The 16588-nt window shown below is 39.1% G+C and overlaps 1 pseudogene across 1 annotated transcript in view; it reads right to left on the bottom strand.

The window, feature by feature from the left end:
* Positions 1 to 16588, bottom strand: part of LOC307185551 (putative E3 ubiquitin-protein ligase HERC6) — a 100565-nt pseudogene that overhangs the window by 3090 nt on the left and 80887 nt on the right. The window contains exons 15-18 of the transcript in view: positions 15872 to 16024; positions 11570 to 11682; positions 3587 to 3745; positions 1374 to 1517 (exon numbers count right to left, since the gene is read on the bottom strand). The product of the transcript in view is annotated as a putative E3 ubiquitin-protein ligase HERC6 (transcript). The remainder of the gene's footprint in view (positions 1 to 1373; positions 1518 to 3586; positions 3746 to 11569; positions 11683 to 15871; positions 16025 to 16588) is intronic.

Here is a 16588-nt window from a genome sequence, read left to right on the forward strand (position 1 = left end):
AACAAAATGGGCTTCAGGAAAATCAAAATTTGAGGTTCTTACACAGGCTATAATACAAAGTAAATTCCTTCCATAAGTTAAAATACAAATGTTAACAGTTCAGGACACTGAATAAATGAATTTGCATTTTGTTACTAATAGCACATCTGGAATATGAAAAAACATGCTCAGATAGCCTTATAAACCAAGGTTTTCACTATTTAATTTTACAGTCTTTGTCTTCAAATTCATGTACAAACATGACACCAGGAAGAAAGGGTACACTTTATCTACACCTGCAGTGGGCACCAGGCATGTCAGGTGTGTGTCAGAGGAGTGTTCCCCTGTGATGCAGCCTCGACCTAGACGTGCTTACAGGGATAAGCATATGGGTCAGGGAAGGTGACCGAGGCCGTCGACTGTGAGGGTCTGTGGAAAGGAAGGAAAAAGTCCTGATGAAATCTCTTAAATTTGTATAGTGCCCTGAAGTTTTCATGGTGCTTCACACTTTGATATACCTTGTTTTAATCTCACAACAGCTCTGGAAAGCAGGCAGAACAGAAATTATGACAGCTGTTTTATAGGTGAGGAAACTGAAAACTCAGAGAGGCTAAATTACACAGCCATCAGCACTCAAGACTAGAACTCTGGGCTTCTAATCCCACATGACTGCTTCCTTCCCTATCCTACCGTGTTTCTCAACAACTATTACACTTAAAATCAGCAGCCTATAATTTCAAAAAATTGCTGAAGTTCCTGGTGTTTTAGTCTTATCGCTTCATCTACATATATAAAAAGTTTCAAGAGGAAAGAGACTGTGTTACACACTAACTTGAATCTTCTACAATATTTAATACAATGTGGGAACCTCAAGAAACAGTCAGCAAAAGCTTGTTGATTGATAAAAATCCTACCACTGGCACACCTTGGCCATTCCTATCTTTTAGAGGTTCATTCTTTCTCAGAAAGATACAAAACACGGCTTCCCTGGTGGCGCAGTGGTTGAGAGTCCACCTGCCGATGCAGGGGACACGGGTTTGTGCCCCGGTCCAGGAAGATCCCACATGCCGCGGAGCGGCTGGGCCCGTGAGCCATGGCCGTTGGGCCTGCGCATCCGGAGCCTGTGCTCCGCAATGGGAGAGGCCACAGCAGTGAGAGGCCCGCGTACCGCAAAAAAAAAAAAAAAAACAAAAAAAACATGTTCTGATCTGGGCCTGAGATTCTGCTTTTCTAACAGCTCCAGGTAACGCTGGAGTTCTGCGCTGTGCAGAGTGTTTTGAGTAGCAAGGCTTTATGTGACCTAATTTCACATTAGTATATGTTGTGTTCGTGTTACAGTATATGGTATATTTTTCTGTTCTGAAAAACCATAAGAAAACAAATAAAAAACTTACATTGACAGGAAACCGCACGTAGGAACCCTCTTCAGGATATATGAACATCCCATATTCTTTCTTGGTCATATCTTCAAATATACGGTGGAAGAACTCGGACTTCACCCCTTCTCCCACAGAACGAATTCCTTTAATAACTTCAACCTGAGGAAAGAGAACACAGTCCCAGGTCCAGATTTAAAATATAATGCCTTGACCTTTACGGAAAAGTTTCAAACCTGCCATCACCAGGATTCCCAGAATCTGCTCTCCTTACCTGACTGTACTCTGCTTTCCCTCAATCTGCTTCTGAGCAGCAGATGCCATGAACCTATTTACTGTCAGATTACTGCATAGTGAGTGCATGGGTCCCTTCCACGGCTACGTGAACCAAGTGAAGCGGGATTCTAGCGAGGCTCAGCATTCTCCAGTTATGTTGACCAGTGTCTTGAACCAAATTTTGATGTGCTTCAAACCCCTGGGCCACTAAGTTCCTCAATTCTTCTATCTTGTTTATCTTCCTCTCATCATTCAGGCTTTAAAACTTGGGCTCCAGTCAACAATTATTTGGTTTCTCCTGCCTCTCCCCTCATTAGGACTTCAGATAAACAGCCCTCCCCATCAGCCTGGGCATGACACCTTTGTAGGAACCTTCAGAGCTGACTGCCCAGAATGCTCCTGTGGGCGTCAATAAGAACAGGTCCCTCGTTTCTAAAGTCTGCCTCTGGGCTTTGTAGTTGAGTGCTGTCCTGGGTTTCCTACTACCTCTCTAAATACTCCTTCCATCCTTCCCTTTCTGTCTGTTTCTTTTTATCTTTTTAATACAAGTCTCAGCAAGCTTCACTAAGAGTTCTCTTTCTCTTCTGTTTGCCTAGAAGATCTTACTTACTGGCACTGTGATCAACCAACTCCTTGGCCATCATCTCCAAGGGTCTGCCTCACATTCCATCCAGAGATCCCAATAATAAATTAAACTTGCTTCTGATTTTCCTATTTCTGCTCATTTACATTAGCAAGTCCGCCTTTGCCACGGTCAGGACCTGCTCATAAAGGGCCTTGACAACCTTGCCTTGTTCAGAGGCTATAGTTTGATTGGATTTGTCTTGAAGTTTGCCTTCTTACCTCTTTGTCATCTCCTGCAGGCAGAATCATTTTCTATTGATTTCCTCATAATGAAGATTTGAAGGAAAATAGGTACAGAGGGAGACAACAACTAGAGAGTCTGGCTTATAAAATAGTTTCTGTGTTTTCCATTAGAGTCCCCTGCTGGGGAGCATACCTCTCCTCTCTGAGGCCCACCCTCAGGTTCTGACTTCTCTGAGAACTTAACTCTTCCCCTCATGGCTGATATTAGGAAAAGTCCCTCCCTTCTAGACAGATTCCAGCCCTCACCTACAAAGTTAGTCATTATTCTGTGGGCAAACGATCTGAGGTACCGCACAGTGAAAACCCTACAGATGCCCACAAAGGGTGAAGTGAAGGATGCCGAGAACTGGAACCAATATACTGGAAAGTCTACGACTAAAACTAGAGCCAAAAGGTAGGATAAGTACCTGTTGCACCTGCTGCTTGCTGATTGCAGTCACAGCCCCAGTTCTTCACCCCTCCTTGACCCAGGTCTCTTGTGTGTGACTTTGCAGTTCCCCTCATTAAAGAGGCTGAGTATATTTTGCCAGCCCTTGACCTGAGTTCAGCCATGTGACTTGCTTTGACTAAAGCAATGTTTGTCATGTGACTGGGCTTCCTGTCTTGTACCTCTGACAATGCTGTGAGAACATGTCTGCGGGTCCCAGGAAGAAGATGGAAGACGTAGGAACGAGGGCCCCGGGCCAAACTGCCGCAGCCGGGCCTAGCCTAGATCAGCCAATCCGTAGCTAACTCGCAGACGTGTACACAAGTATAGACAAAACCTGCAAAGCCACCCGGATGAGCTCAACTTAGATTAGCAGACCCTCAGCTGAATCGCAGATCTATACAATTATTATTTTAAGTCACTGTGCTTGGGATGGTTCATTAAGCAGCATTTCTGTAGCCATAGGTAACTAATAGTTAACTCATAACCCAGTGTTCAGTTAAACACCCCATAGCTTTTCTCTGAAGGGGAAGCAAGGAATCCTGGAAACCATTAGGCTGATAACTCTAGTTGCAAACACAGGCTCTTCCTGTGCTACGTTATATGAACGTTTCCCTCCCACATTGGTAAAAATATCCAAGGAGGCTTTTTACTGCATCACTAATGTTTTCCGGAGGTCAGTGACTTCAGCTTGGCTCAACTGACGCAGAGCATCTTCAACTAGGTGACTCTGTCTGACTCCAAGTGTAAATGGAGGGGATTCATCCTTTCCTCGCAGAATTATTTGCCCAAAATCCATGCAGTCTATCCCTTCTGATTCCTAGAAAAAGAAATATTTTAGGAATCCTCATAGGAATACTAGGAATTGTTTAATATTTCAAATAAACATAGTTTATATAGCACACATGTATGCCTACCATTGCCGTATACGCTCATATTGTAATTATTTAAGGAAAAGAACATCGTATCCATATTATGGGAGATAAAGAGATGGCAGGATCTGTGGCATCTAGGAACTGTATATAGGGGATTACTCACCATGGATGTACAGCTAAGTAGTCTCAGATCACTTATCATAGGAAACATAATCCTTACAGGCAACAGTGGTATTAAACATGCTGAAGCATTCATCCGGTGTCATCCACTTCGCAGTCTTGCCACCATAATCCTCAAAAATATAAGGGCAGTGGAGGAGCTCAGACGTGTCAGCTGTAGCAAGAAGACTAGAGGACAGGCTTTCCCAGAGAAAATCCACTCCTCTACTTCAAATACCTGTGACCCAGCTACTGAATTTGCATGAGAACTCCCTAAAAAGATGTCACTGGTGGCCTCATTTTGTAGCTAGCATTCTTCCTGGCCACGCAATACAGTACTTCCATGTAGCTTTTCTGAATTCTCAACATTTCCTTACCAATTTAGTCCCATAATCTTGCTTCTGCTGAACTCCCTTGGATTAGAAATCAGGTGCTGGACTTGCTTTGACCTCAACACTCCTCTAGGGCGTCTGCTTTATCCCAAGGACAGTAAAGGAGTATTTAGGATTTATAAACCAATGCAACCCTCTTGGGGCCTGTCCTGCAATAGTGACAGCAAGACAGGTGGATAACAGCTGTGCTATCCCAGGTTTCCAGGCTGAGTGTGGTTGCCCATATAAGCCCTCTACCAGCATCTGAGACAAGTGTGCCTGTGGCTCTAGGCTTGGGAAAGCCCTGTCCCAGACCTCTGCCACCACTAAGTACTGGGAATGTGATATAGGATGCTCCTAGATTCTTCTGCTTGTTCCTTAAGATATTTGTTGTAAAGAAATTCCAGGTTTGCAGGGAAATGCAAAAGTGCCATTTCTGGTCCTTCCTGGTGGTGGGTCTTCTCTTCCTTTGGTCCAGGAGTCTGCAGCTCTGGGATGCGTCGTGATTCTGACTGCCGAGCAACGTGTCCTGCGGCTCTGAGTGACAGGGAGTGTCCAGAAAAGCCCTCCACTGACTATAGCAGGGAGAGGTGTATGTGGCCTGTTGTAGGCCCCTCTTCTGTCACCTAGCCAAGAACTGGACTGGAAACCTGCAGCTTAACCTATTTTCCAGTTCCTCTACTCCCATTCTCCATGTACTGGTTTCCCCTCTCTACATTTATGCATTTGAATTGGTAATACAGTTCGGAGCTTACAATTTTGACTACATCCATCATCTCTCCCTTGGAAGAAAGGATTCTGGCGTGTGCTTTCTAACTTCACCCTTGACAACGACAACTAGAGTCTTCTTGTCCTCAAATCTTCCCTAATGCTTCATAATATGCAACCTGCCTGGGCCCACTGTCCACTCAACCCTCATTAACACAGTAGATAGGTTAGACAGAGCGCTGCTGTAGAAGAAGGTACCAAGTAGGGAAGGACTTGTTTAAAGGACACTTACGGGGCAGTTAGGCTTCTCAAGGAAAGACAATCTATTTTCTCTCATTACCAGGGATGTTAGGAAAATTTTTAAAAGGGGTAGCTGGGAAACAAAAGAGGAGATGATTCAGTCAAATCTCCTTGTAAACATGCTGATGACAGACACTAATAACCTCAACTAAAGGAAGAGTCCGTATCTACAGAACGCTTTTAGCAGGATGGACCTTGTCCATCTAGGTTGCTTATTATAAAGAAACATGGAATTTATAGATTTACGGGGCATGGCTCACTGGAAAATGTCATGTAAGCTATATAATTAATAGGGTAAATAAAGGAAACGTTTGATAACTGAAATATCTCATTTTGTACATGGGATGTCCCAGACCTCTCCATGGCTCACCATGTGAGTCTTTAAAGTACAAATATCATAGATAAACAGATACAAACCTTTCCTGAGGAATGGCCTAGAAAACAAGCCTCAGCAATAAAGAAAATGTTTGGGAAATCTTCAGCATAATGTCTGGGGGTAGGGGCTGGGATGAGGATTATAGATACATAACTAAAAGCTCGGGCTGATGGCGATAAGAGACACAAAACAGCATGCAAATGTGTCGAACAATACAGCTACGAGAGAAGCAGCAGAGGGGAGAGTAAGTGGGAAGCAGAATAAACTCACTGAATAAAGCAGATGTGGCACATATATACAATGGAATATTACTCAGCCATAAAAAGAAACGAAATTGAGCTACGTGTAATGAGGTGGATGGACCTAGAGTCTGTCATACAGAGTGAAGTAAGTCAGAAAGAGAAAGACAAATACCATACGCTAACACATATATATGGAATTTAAGAAAAAAAAATGTCATGAAGAACCTAGGGGTAAGACAGGAATAAAGACACAGACCTACTGGAGAACGGACTTGAGGATATGGGGAGGGGGAAGGGTAAGCTGTGACAAAGCGAGAGAGAGGCATGGACATATATACACTACCAAACATAAGGTAGATAGCTAGTGGGAAGCAGCCGCATAGCACAGGGAGATCAGCTCAGTGCTTTGTGACCGCCTAGAGGGGTGGGATAGGGAGGGTGGGAGGGAGGGAGACGCAAGAGGGAAGAGATATGGGGACATATGTATATGTATAACTGATTCACTTTGTTAAAAAGCAGAAACTAACACACCATTGTAAATCAATTATATTCCAATAAAGATGTAAAACGAACAAAAGAATAAACTCACTGAATGACTCACAGGCACTATCCAGGAAGAAAAGATACCACTTGCGGCTTACAAATCAAGCTCCAAGACTCTTAAGCAAATATGAAAATCGAAAGACTAACACTAAGAACAGAGTAGTAACTAAAACTAGATTGAGGAAGAGAATGAAGGGAGTGGGAAAGAACAGTTACTAGATAATTTCAGTATTCCTCATAGTAGAAGAACAATGAATATTAGCTAAAAAGTATGAGGATTCAGGGACTTCCCTGGTGGTCCAGCGGTTAAGAATCCACCTCCCAATGCCGGGGACTCGGGTTCGAGTCCTCTTCGGGGAACTGGGATTCCCACATGCCGCGGGGCATCTAAGCCTGCGTGCTGCAACTACTGAGCCCATGTACCACAACTAGAGAGCCCACCTGCTCTGCAGCCTGCACGCCACAACTTGAGAGAAGCCCGCAGGCCACAACTAGACAGAAGCCCACGCGCTGCAACGAAGAGCCCACATGCCGCAACTAAGACCTGACGCGGCCATAACTAAATAAATAAATAAAAAGAGTATAGGATTCAGGCATTATGTAATAATAAGAAACATAATTAAAATTAAACTGAAATGTCATGATTAAGCCGTCACATCTGGAAAAGATCACAAAGCTTAGCAACACTGCATCGGTGAGAGTGTGTGAAAGAGGCTTTTCATACGTTGCTGGTGGCAACGTAAGTTGGTACAACCACTACATACAGTAATTTGGCAACATTTAATTATTAAAGGAAAAAGATTAAGCATCATTCTACCTTCATATATGACTGATATTTTTCAGGGTAACTAAATGGCCCTGACTGACAAGGAAAAGTTCTTTACAGAATTCCAGTTAATAATTTTGGAAGGAATGATAAGATCAGAAATATCACCATTTTTCAAACTTCAACAATGCAATGGATGAAATTATTCATTAAAGGTTGGTGGAATGCATGTATCTTTTCAAATTCAACTATATTCACAGAAGTGGAATTTCTGGGTCATATGGCAATCTCCCAATTCATCCCATCCCCACCTTTCTCCCTTGGTATCCATATGTTTGTTCTCTACCTCTGTGTCTTTTTTTTGCTTTGTAAATAAGATCGTCTATACCACTTTTTTCAGATTCCACATATATGCATTAATATACGATATTTCTTTTTCTCTTTCTGAGTACTTCACTCTGTATGACAGTCTCTAGGTCCATCCATGTCTCTACAAATGACCCAATTTCAGTCCTTTTTATGGCTGAGTAATACTCCATTGTACATATGTACCACATCTTCTTCATCCATTCCTCTGTTGATGGACATTTACGTTGCTTCCATGCCCTGGCTACTGTGAATAGTGCTGCAATGAACACTGGGGTGCATGTGTCTTTTTGAATTCTGGTTTTCTCTGGATATATGCCCAATAGTGGGACTGCTGGGTCATATGGTAGTTCTATTTTTAGTTTTTTAAGGAATCTCCATACTGTTCTCCATAATGGCTGTATCAATTTACACTCCCACCAACAGCGCATGAGGGTTCCCTTTTCTCCACAGCCTCTCCAGCATTTACTGTTTGTAGATTTTTTTGATTATGGTCATTCTGACTGGTGTGAGATGATACCTCATTGTAGTTTTGATTTGCATTTCTCTAATAATTAGTGACATTGAGCAGCTTTTCATGTGTTTGTCAGCCATCTGTATGTCTTCTTTGGAGAAATGTCTATTTAGGTCTTCCAACCATTTTTTGATTGGGTTTTCTTTTTTTTGATATTGAGCTGCATGAGCTGTTTGTATATTTTGGAGATTAATCCTTTGTCAGTTGTTTTGTTTGCAAATATTTTCTCCCATTCTGAGGGCTGTCTTTTCATCTTGTTTATGGTTTCCTTTGCTGTGCAAAAGCTTTTAAGTTTAATTAGGTCCCATTTGTTTATTTTTGTTTTTATTCTCATTACTCTAGGAGGTGGGTCAAAAAATATCTTGCTGTGATTTATGTCAAAGAGTGTTCTTCCTATGTTTTCCTCTAAGAGTTTTATAGTGTCTGGCCTTACATTTAGGTCTTTAATTCACTTTGCGTTTATTTTTGTGTATGGTGTTAGGGAGTGTTCTAATTTCATTCTTTTACATATAGTTGTCCAGTTTTCCCAGCACTACTTATTAAAGAGACTGTCTTTTCTCCATTGTATACTCTTGCCTCCTTTGTCATAAATTAACTGACCGTAAGTGTGTGAGTTTATTTCTGAGCTCTCTATTTGGTTCCATTGAGCTATGTGTCTGTTTTTGTGCCAGTACCATACTGGTTTGATTACTGTAGCTTTGTAGAATAGTCTGAAGTCAGGAAGCATGATTCCTCCAGCTCTGTTCTTCTTTCTCAAGATTGTTTGGGCTATTAGGGGTCTTTTGTGTTTCCATACAAATTTTAAAATTACTTGTTTTAGTTCTGTGGAAAATGCCATTGGTATTTTGATAAGGGTTGCATTAAATCTGTAGATTGCCTTGGTTAGTATGGTCAGTTTAACAATATTGATTTTCTTCCAATCCAAGAACACAGTGTATCTTTCCATCTGTTTGTGACATCTTTGATTTCTTTCATCAACGTCTTACACTTTTCAGAGTATAGGTATTTTGCTTCCTTAGGTAGGTTTATTCCTAGCTTTTTATTCTTTTTGATGTAAATGGGATTCTTCCCTTAATTTCTCTTTCTGATAGTTCGTTGTTAGTGTATAAAAATGCAACAGATTACTGTATATTAATTTTGTATCCTGCAACCTTACTGAATTCATTGATGAGCTCTAATAGTTTTTTGGTGGCATCTTTAGGATTTTCTATGTATAGCATCATGTCATGCGCGAACAGTGACAGTTTTACTTATTCCTTTCCAAAGGAATTTGGATTCCTTTTATTTCTTTTTCTTCTCTGATGCTGCTGCTGGGACTTCCAAAATGATATTGAATAAAAGTAGTGAGAGTGGGCATCCTTGCCTTGTTCCTGTTCTTAAAGAGAATGCATTCAGCTTTTCACCATTGGGTATGACGTTAGCTGTCGGTTTTTCATATATGGCCTTTATTAAGCTGAGGTGGGTTCCCTCTATGCCCACTTTCTGGAGAGTTTTTATGATAAATGGATGTCGAATTTTATCAAAAGCTCTTTCTGCATCTATTGAGATGACCAGATGGCTTTTATTCTTCAATTTGTTAATGTGGTATATCACACTGATTAATTTGTGTATACTGAAAAATCCTTGCATCCCTGGGATAAATCCCACTTGATCGTGGTGTATGATCTTTTTAATATATTGTTGGATTTGGTTTGCTAGTATTTTGTTGAGGATTTTTGCATATATGTTCATCAGTGATATTGGCCTGTAATTTTCTTTTTTTGTGGTATCTTTGTCTGGTTTTGGTATCAAGGTGATGATGGCTTCATAGAATAAGTTCAGAAGTGTTCCTTACTCTGCAATTTTTTGGAGTAGTTTGAGAAGGACAGGTGTTAACTCTTCTCATAGCAGCATTATTTACAATTGCCAATATATGAAAGCAACCTGTGTCCATCAATGGATGAATGGATAAGAAAGATGTGGTATATATATACAAAGGAATACTAATGAGCCATAAAAAAGAACGAAATCTTGCCATTTGCAGCAACATGGATGGACTTGGAGGGCATTATGCTAAGTGAAGGAAGTCAGACAGAGAAAGACAAATACTGAATGATATCACTTATATATGGAATCTAAAAAATACAACAAACTAGTGAATAAAACAGAAAAGAAGCAGACTCACAGATAGAGAGAACAAACTAGTGGTTACCAGTGGGGAGAGGGAAGCAGGGAGGGGTAATATAGGGGTAGGGGAGTAAGGGGCACAAATCATTAGATATAAAATAAGCTACAAGCATATACTGTACAACATGGGGAATATAGCCAATAGTTTATAAGAACTATAAATAAAGTATAACCTTTAAAAATTGTGAATCATTATATTGTATGCCTGTAACTTATATAATATTGTACACCAACTGTGATTTAATTATTTATAAAAAGGTTGATGGGAAATATTACAGTGGAAGAATGTGTTCACTACCTGAACCCACTGATTAATCTCAGCAAGAACAAAAGTGAAGCAACAATAATGTACTGAAGTATGGCGAGGTGAAAAGAAATTGGGCCTGGGATTTGCTTTAAAATATTATACGTTAGCAAAAATAGTAACAATTACAAAAATAACAAAAATGATAAATGAAGAAAGTATGGCAAAATGTTAATGATGGCTGAAAATTTGTGCTGTGGTTTAATACAGCATTATCTATATTTTGTATATGTTTGAACATTTTACATAATAAAAAAGTAAGACATACATACCAGCATTTTTATATGGGAATCAGCTTGCAATAATTTAATTTTGGAGAGCAAATTAAAGACAAATGGAGGGCTTCCCTGGTGGCGCAGTGGTTGAGAGTCCACCTGCTGATGCAGGGGACACAGGTTCGTGCCCCGGTCCGGGAAGATCCCACATGCCGCAGAGCGGCTGGGCCCGTGAGCCACAGCTGCTGAGCCTGCCTGTCTGGAGCCTGTGCTCCGCAACGGGAGAGGCCACAACAGTGAGAGGCCCACACACCGCCAAAAACAAAAAACAAAAAACAAAAACAAAAAAACACAAAAGACAAATGGAAAATCACTGAAAATAATGGGACTGAGGTTTTCTGTAGGTATCTAATAATTAAAAAAAGATAACAGTTTTTATAATCGAAAGAAAAGGAAAACTTCATTCATTCCTTTACCTCACCACCTTTAATTATTTACTTCCACACTTTTTAGAATTTGTAAGAATCTATATTAACTAGAAACAAATTTCTAGGAAAATGCATTTGTTTTGTGACTGAAAGGTGTTTAAGTTTTCCATGATCATCTACTTTAGCAAATTCAGCACTGCAATGAGGAAATTTTCAAATATTAATTTATCAAAAAAGATACCTACCTAGCTACTAATGTGTTCCCCCTTTAAAGTATGAAAAACTTCAGAAAGTAAAAATGATATTCTTACCAGGTTTTTATCCCTACAGATCACTCTTCTTCTCTCTTCATAAAAGTTCAACAAAATGGATAGTTCATTTATGTTGAAAGTATTTCTGGTAGTTGACAATTAGCTTTGTTTACCTTAAAGAGAATATGACCTGTGATTTTCATTTTCTATAAGTGATTTCATCTATTTTTATATATGGCTAGCATATAGATAATTAGAATAGAGCTCTATAAACCCAATACATTGGTCAATGATGAAATAGAGTTCTAGAAAACTTCCATGTTTTGATCCATAATTTCTCCAATTTTTACAAATATTGTAAAAGATGTAAAACATTGCCAGTGGAGATTAGTAAACCAATTCCCAGGGCACAGGTTCACTAGAAACAGTTTCTAGATACTGAGGATAAAAGCACAAAACAATCTAAGGTACTTTTGACAAATTCATCCCTTTCTCTATGAATTAATGAATATTAATTTAGCACACACTATTTATCAGTCATGAGACAAAACATATGCTAAAAGTTGTTGTGGTTTATACATCGCTTACTGTCTAGAAGAGTAGTCAGCAAACTCTTAAATTCAGATAGTAAATATTTTGAGCTTGGGATCATACAGTTTCTGGTGCAACTATTCAACCCTGCCATTTTGTAACACGAAACACCCTTAGACAATAAGTAAATAAGTGAGTACAGATGTGCCTCAATAAAATTTTCTGTATAAAAACAGGAGGCAGGCTTCCCTGGTGGCGCAGTAGTTGAGAGTCCGCCTGCCAATGCAGGGGATGTGGGTTCGTGCCCCGGTCCGGGAAGATCCCACATGCCGCAGAGCGGCTGGGCTGTGAGCCATAGCCGCTGAGCCTGCGCGTCTGGAGCCTGTGCTCCGCAACGGGAGAGGCCACAACAGTGAGAGGCTCGCGTACAGAAAAAGAAAAACAAACAAACAGGAGGCTGCCCGTGGGCATAGATTGCCAACCCATGATCTAGTAGGTACAAACAAGTAATCAGGCACCTAGGATACAGTTTTGATTGGAGAAGGACTTAAGGCGCTCAAGAAGGCTTCCCAGAAGAAGCAATGCTAGAAAATCAATGTTATAAATAAGCCTCCATCACATCCAATTAATCCAAATTAATCCAAGAGATAGAAGGCAGGAAATAAGAAATCTACAAATGTAAATTAAGGAAATAAAAAGCAGATATATAGGAGAGAAGATCAACAAATTAAAAGGTTGGGTCTTACAAAAAACCTTCTTGGTAAGACTGAACCAAAAAAAAAAAAAAAGATATATATAACTAATATCAAGAATGAAAAATAGGATGAAACTACAAATTGTAATGTCCACTTTTTCTAAACAAAAGGAGTCCATTACCAAACATCTTTTTAAGTCTTCATAAAGTTTCTTACTTTTTAAATCTCCAATTATTTTATGTCAAACATTTCCCTTTTACTTTTAAAAATATTTGACTCCTCAGGATTCTTATTTGTCTTCTTAAAACTCTAACTGGCCATTCACAAAAGCATCAAAAACAATGAAATACTTAGGAAAAAATTTAACCAAGGAGGTGAAAGATCTGTACACTGAAAGCTATAAGATTATGATGAAAGAAATTGAAGAAAACACAAATAAATGAAAAGATATCCAATGTTCATGGATTGGGAGAGCATTGTTAAAATGTCCATACTACCTAAAGCCATCTATAAACACAATGCAATCTCTCTCACAATTCTAATGGCATTTTTCACAAAATAGAAAAAAACAATCCTAAAATCTGTATGAGACCACAAAAGACCCTGAATAAACAAATCAATCCTGAAAAGAAGAACAAAGCTGGAAGTATCACATGTTCTGATTTACAGCTATACTACAAAGCTATAATAATCAAAACAGTATGGTACTGGCAGAAAAACAAACAAATAGACCTATGGAACAGAAACAAGAGCCCAGAAATAAACTCTTACATATTTGATTGACTAGTATTTGACAATGGAGCCAAGAATACTCTCTGTGGAAAGAATAATCTCTTCCATAAATGCAACTGGCATAACTGGATAACCACACGCAGAAGAATGAAATTGAACCCCAATCTTACACCACTCAGAAAAATTATCTTGAAATGGATTAAAGACTTAAGCAGAAGACCTAAATCCATAAAACTCCTAGAAGAAAACATCAGGGGAAAGCTCCTTGACATTGGTCTTGGCAATGATTTTTTTGGATATGACACCAAAAGCACAAACAATAAAAACAATAATTAATAAATGAGACTACATCAAACTGAAAAGTTTCTGCACAGCAAAAGAAACAATCAACAAAATGAAAAGGCAACCTATGGAATGGGAGAAACAATTTGCAAACCATATATTTAATAAAGGATTGATATCCAAAATATATACAGAAGTCATATAACAAGGAAAAAAATCAAACAATCCAATTAAAAAATGGGCAGAGGAACTGAACAGATATTTTTTCAAAAAAGACATACAGATGGCTAACAAGTACATGAAAAGGTGCTCAACATCACGAATCATCAGGGAAGTGCAAATCAAATCCACAATACGGTATCACCTCATACCTGTTAGAATGCCTATCATTAAAAAGACAAAAGATAAGTGCTGGTGAGGATGTGGAGAAAAGGGAACCTTTGTGCACTGTTAGTGGGAATGTAAATTGGTGCAGCCACTATGGAAAACAGTATGGAGCTTCCTTAAAAAATTAAAACTAGAACTACCATATGATCCAGCAATCCCACTTTTGAGTATATATCCAAAGGAAATGAAATCACAATCTCAAAGAGATATCTACAGCCCATGTTCATTGCAGCATTATTTAGAATAGTCAAGACAGGGAAACAACCTAAGTGTCCATGGACAGATGAATGGATAAAGAAGATATGGTGTACACACACACACTGGAATATTATTCAGCCATGAGAAACAAGGAAATCCTGCCATTTGCAACAACATGGACGGAACGTGAGGACATTATGCTAAGTGAAATAAGTCAAACAGAGAAAGACAAATACAGTAGGTTATCACTTATACATGGAATCTAAAAAAGCTAAACTCAGAGAAACAGAGTAGATTGGTAGTTTCCAGAGTTGTGGGGGGGAATGGAGAAATGTTGGTCAAAGGGTACAAACTTCCAGTTATAAGATGAATAAGTTCTGTGGATCTAATGTACAGCATGGTGATTATATTGTAGTTAACAATACTGTACTATATAGTTGAAAGTTGCTAAGAGAGTAGATCTTAAGTGTTCTCACCACAGTAAAAAATGGTAACTATATGAGGTGATGGAGGTATTAGCTAAAGCTATGGTGGTAATCATTTTGTAATGTCTAAGCATTTTATAATACATAAGTGTATCAAATCAACACGTTGTACACCTTAAACTTACACAATGTTCTATATCAGTTATATCTCAGTAAAGATGGGAAGAAATACACTACTTTAGAAATAGCAGTGCATTATTACTTCTGAAAAGCACTAACTTCTTTTTTTAATAAATGTATTTATTTATTTGGGGCTGTGTTGGGTCTTCGTTGCTGCGCACGGGCTTTTCTCTAGTTGCAGTGAGCAGGGGCTACTCTTCGTTGTGGTGCACGGGCTTCTCATTGAGGTGGTGTCTCTTGTGGAGCACAGGCTCTAGGCACGTGGGCTTCAGTAGTTGTGGCACGTGGGCTCAGTAGTTGTGGCTCGCGGGCTCTAGAGCCCAGGCTCAGTAGTTGTGGTGCACGGGCTTAGTTGCTCCACAGCATGTGGGATCTTCCTGGATCAGGGATCAAACCCGTGTCCCCTGCATTGGCAGGCGGATTCTAAACCACTGCGCCACCAGGGAAGTCCCAGCACTAACTTTTGTACATATTTTCTCCTATTGAGATTGATATTTTGTGGTGAAATTTGCTTTGATTGCCAATTGAGCAATTTATATTTATAAAAGCATCTTACTTTAGCTAATTATTTTTCAACTGAACAATATCAATTTAATTATTTTATTTAAAATGCTCTGGCTCCTCCCTATCCTCCAATAACCATCAGGTTTATTAGTAGCTTTAGGTTACTTCTGGATTATGTTCTATTATGAAAATGCTGAATCATTCTCCTGAGTATTTGTGCCTCTAATATATTATATATAATATGTAACAGATTCCACCAGAGTTTATCCAGTTAGCAAAACAAGCAAAATTCTGAATTATTAAGGGCTAAATAAAATATTTTCGTTCTTGATGTGCAAAATAAAACAAAACAAGCCTCCAAATGACTAACAACTAAGGGATCTTGATTTAGTTAAATGGCATATACATTCCTTTAAATGAACCCTTACCTTATACACTTCTTTCATCACTTCTAGAAGAGCTTTAACATTGTGGTGACTGAATGGTTTCAGTCCAACAAAACAGGTGAGAGGCGATGGCAGTTTTAAGCATCTGGACCAGCGTGTTGAGAGAGGATGCTTGCAAAGATGCCCAACACTGCTCTGAGGGGTGTAAAATCAGCCATGATAAATATGCACCCCCCAAAAAAACTCCCTCAGCTTCTAAGTTCTTTAATGTAAAAAATAGATCATATTTTCCATTTCTGATGGCATAACCCATAAAATATCTTTGAGAAGGATAACATCCTGGACAACATTTATTACTCACAGATCTGGAGAAAAATTTTTTTTCCCTGATTAAGTATCTTTGGAATTAAAAGCTCAAATCCAGGTTTCTGAAAAAATTTGTTGATAGTTCATATTTATGCTTGATTACTTGATTGACTTCATGATTTTCAAACTGAAACTTCCATAGCGTATCTATAAAGTCTGAAAACATACATAGGTGAATGAACAAATACAAACGCACACACATACACACACACACACACACACATACACTCAAGACATATAATGTCATCAAGGACATTTTTAATCTGTAAAAAATAAGATAATATTATCTATGTTTTCAGACTGTATGAGCACCTTGTATAGATGGATATATTTTTAAATTAGCTCAGCAACAATATTTTAATATCACTGAGGTTACAAACTGAATTTTTGTAC

The sequence above is a fragment of the Stenella coeruleoalba genome (genome assembly GCF_951394435.1).
Source record: "Stenella coeruleoalba genome assembly, chromosome: 4".
NCBI lineage: Eukaryota > Metazoa > Chordata > Mammalia > Artiodactyla > Delphinidae > Stenella > Stenella coeruleoalba.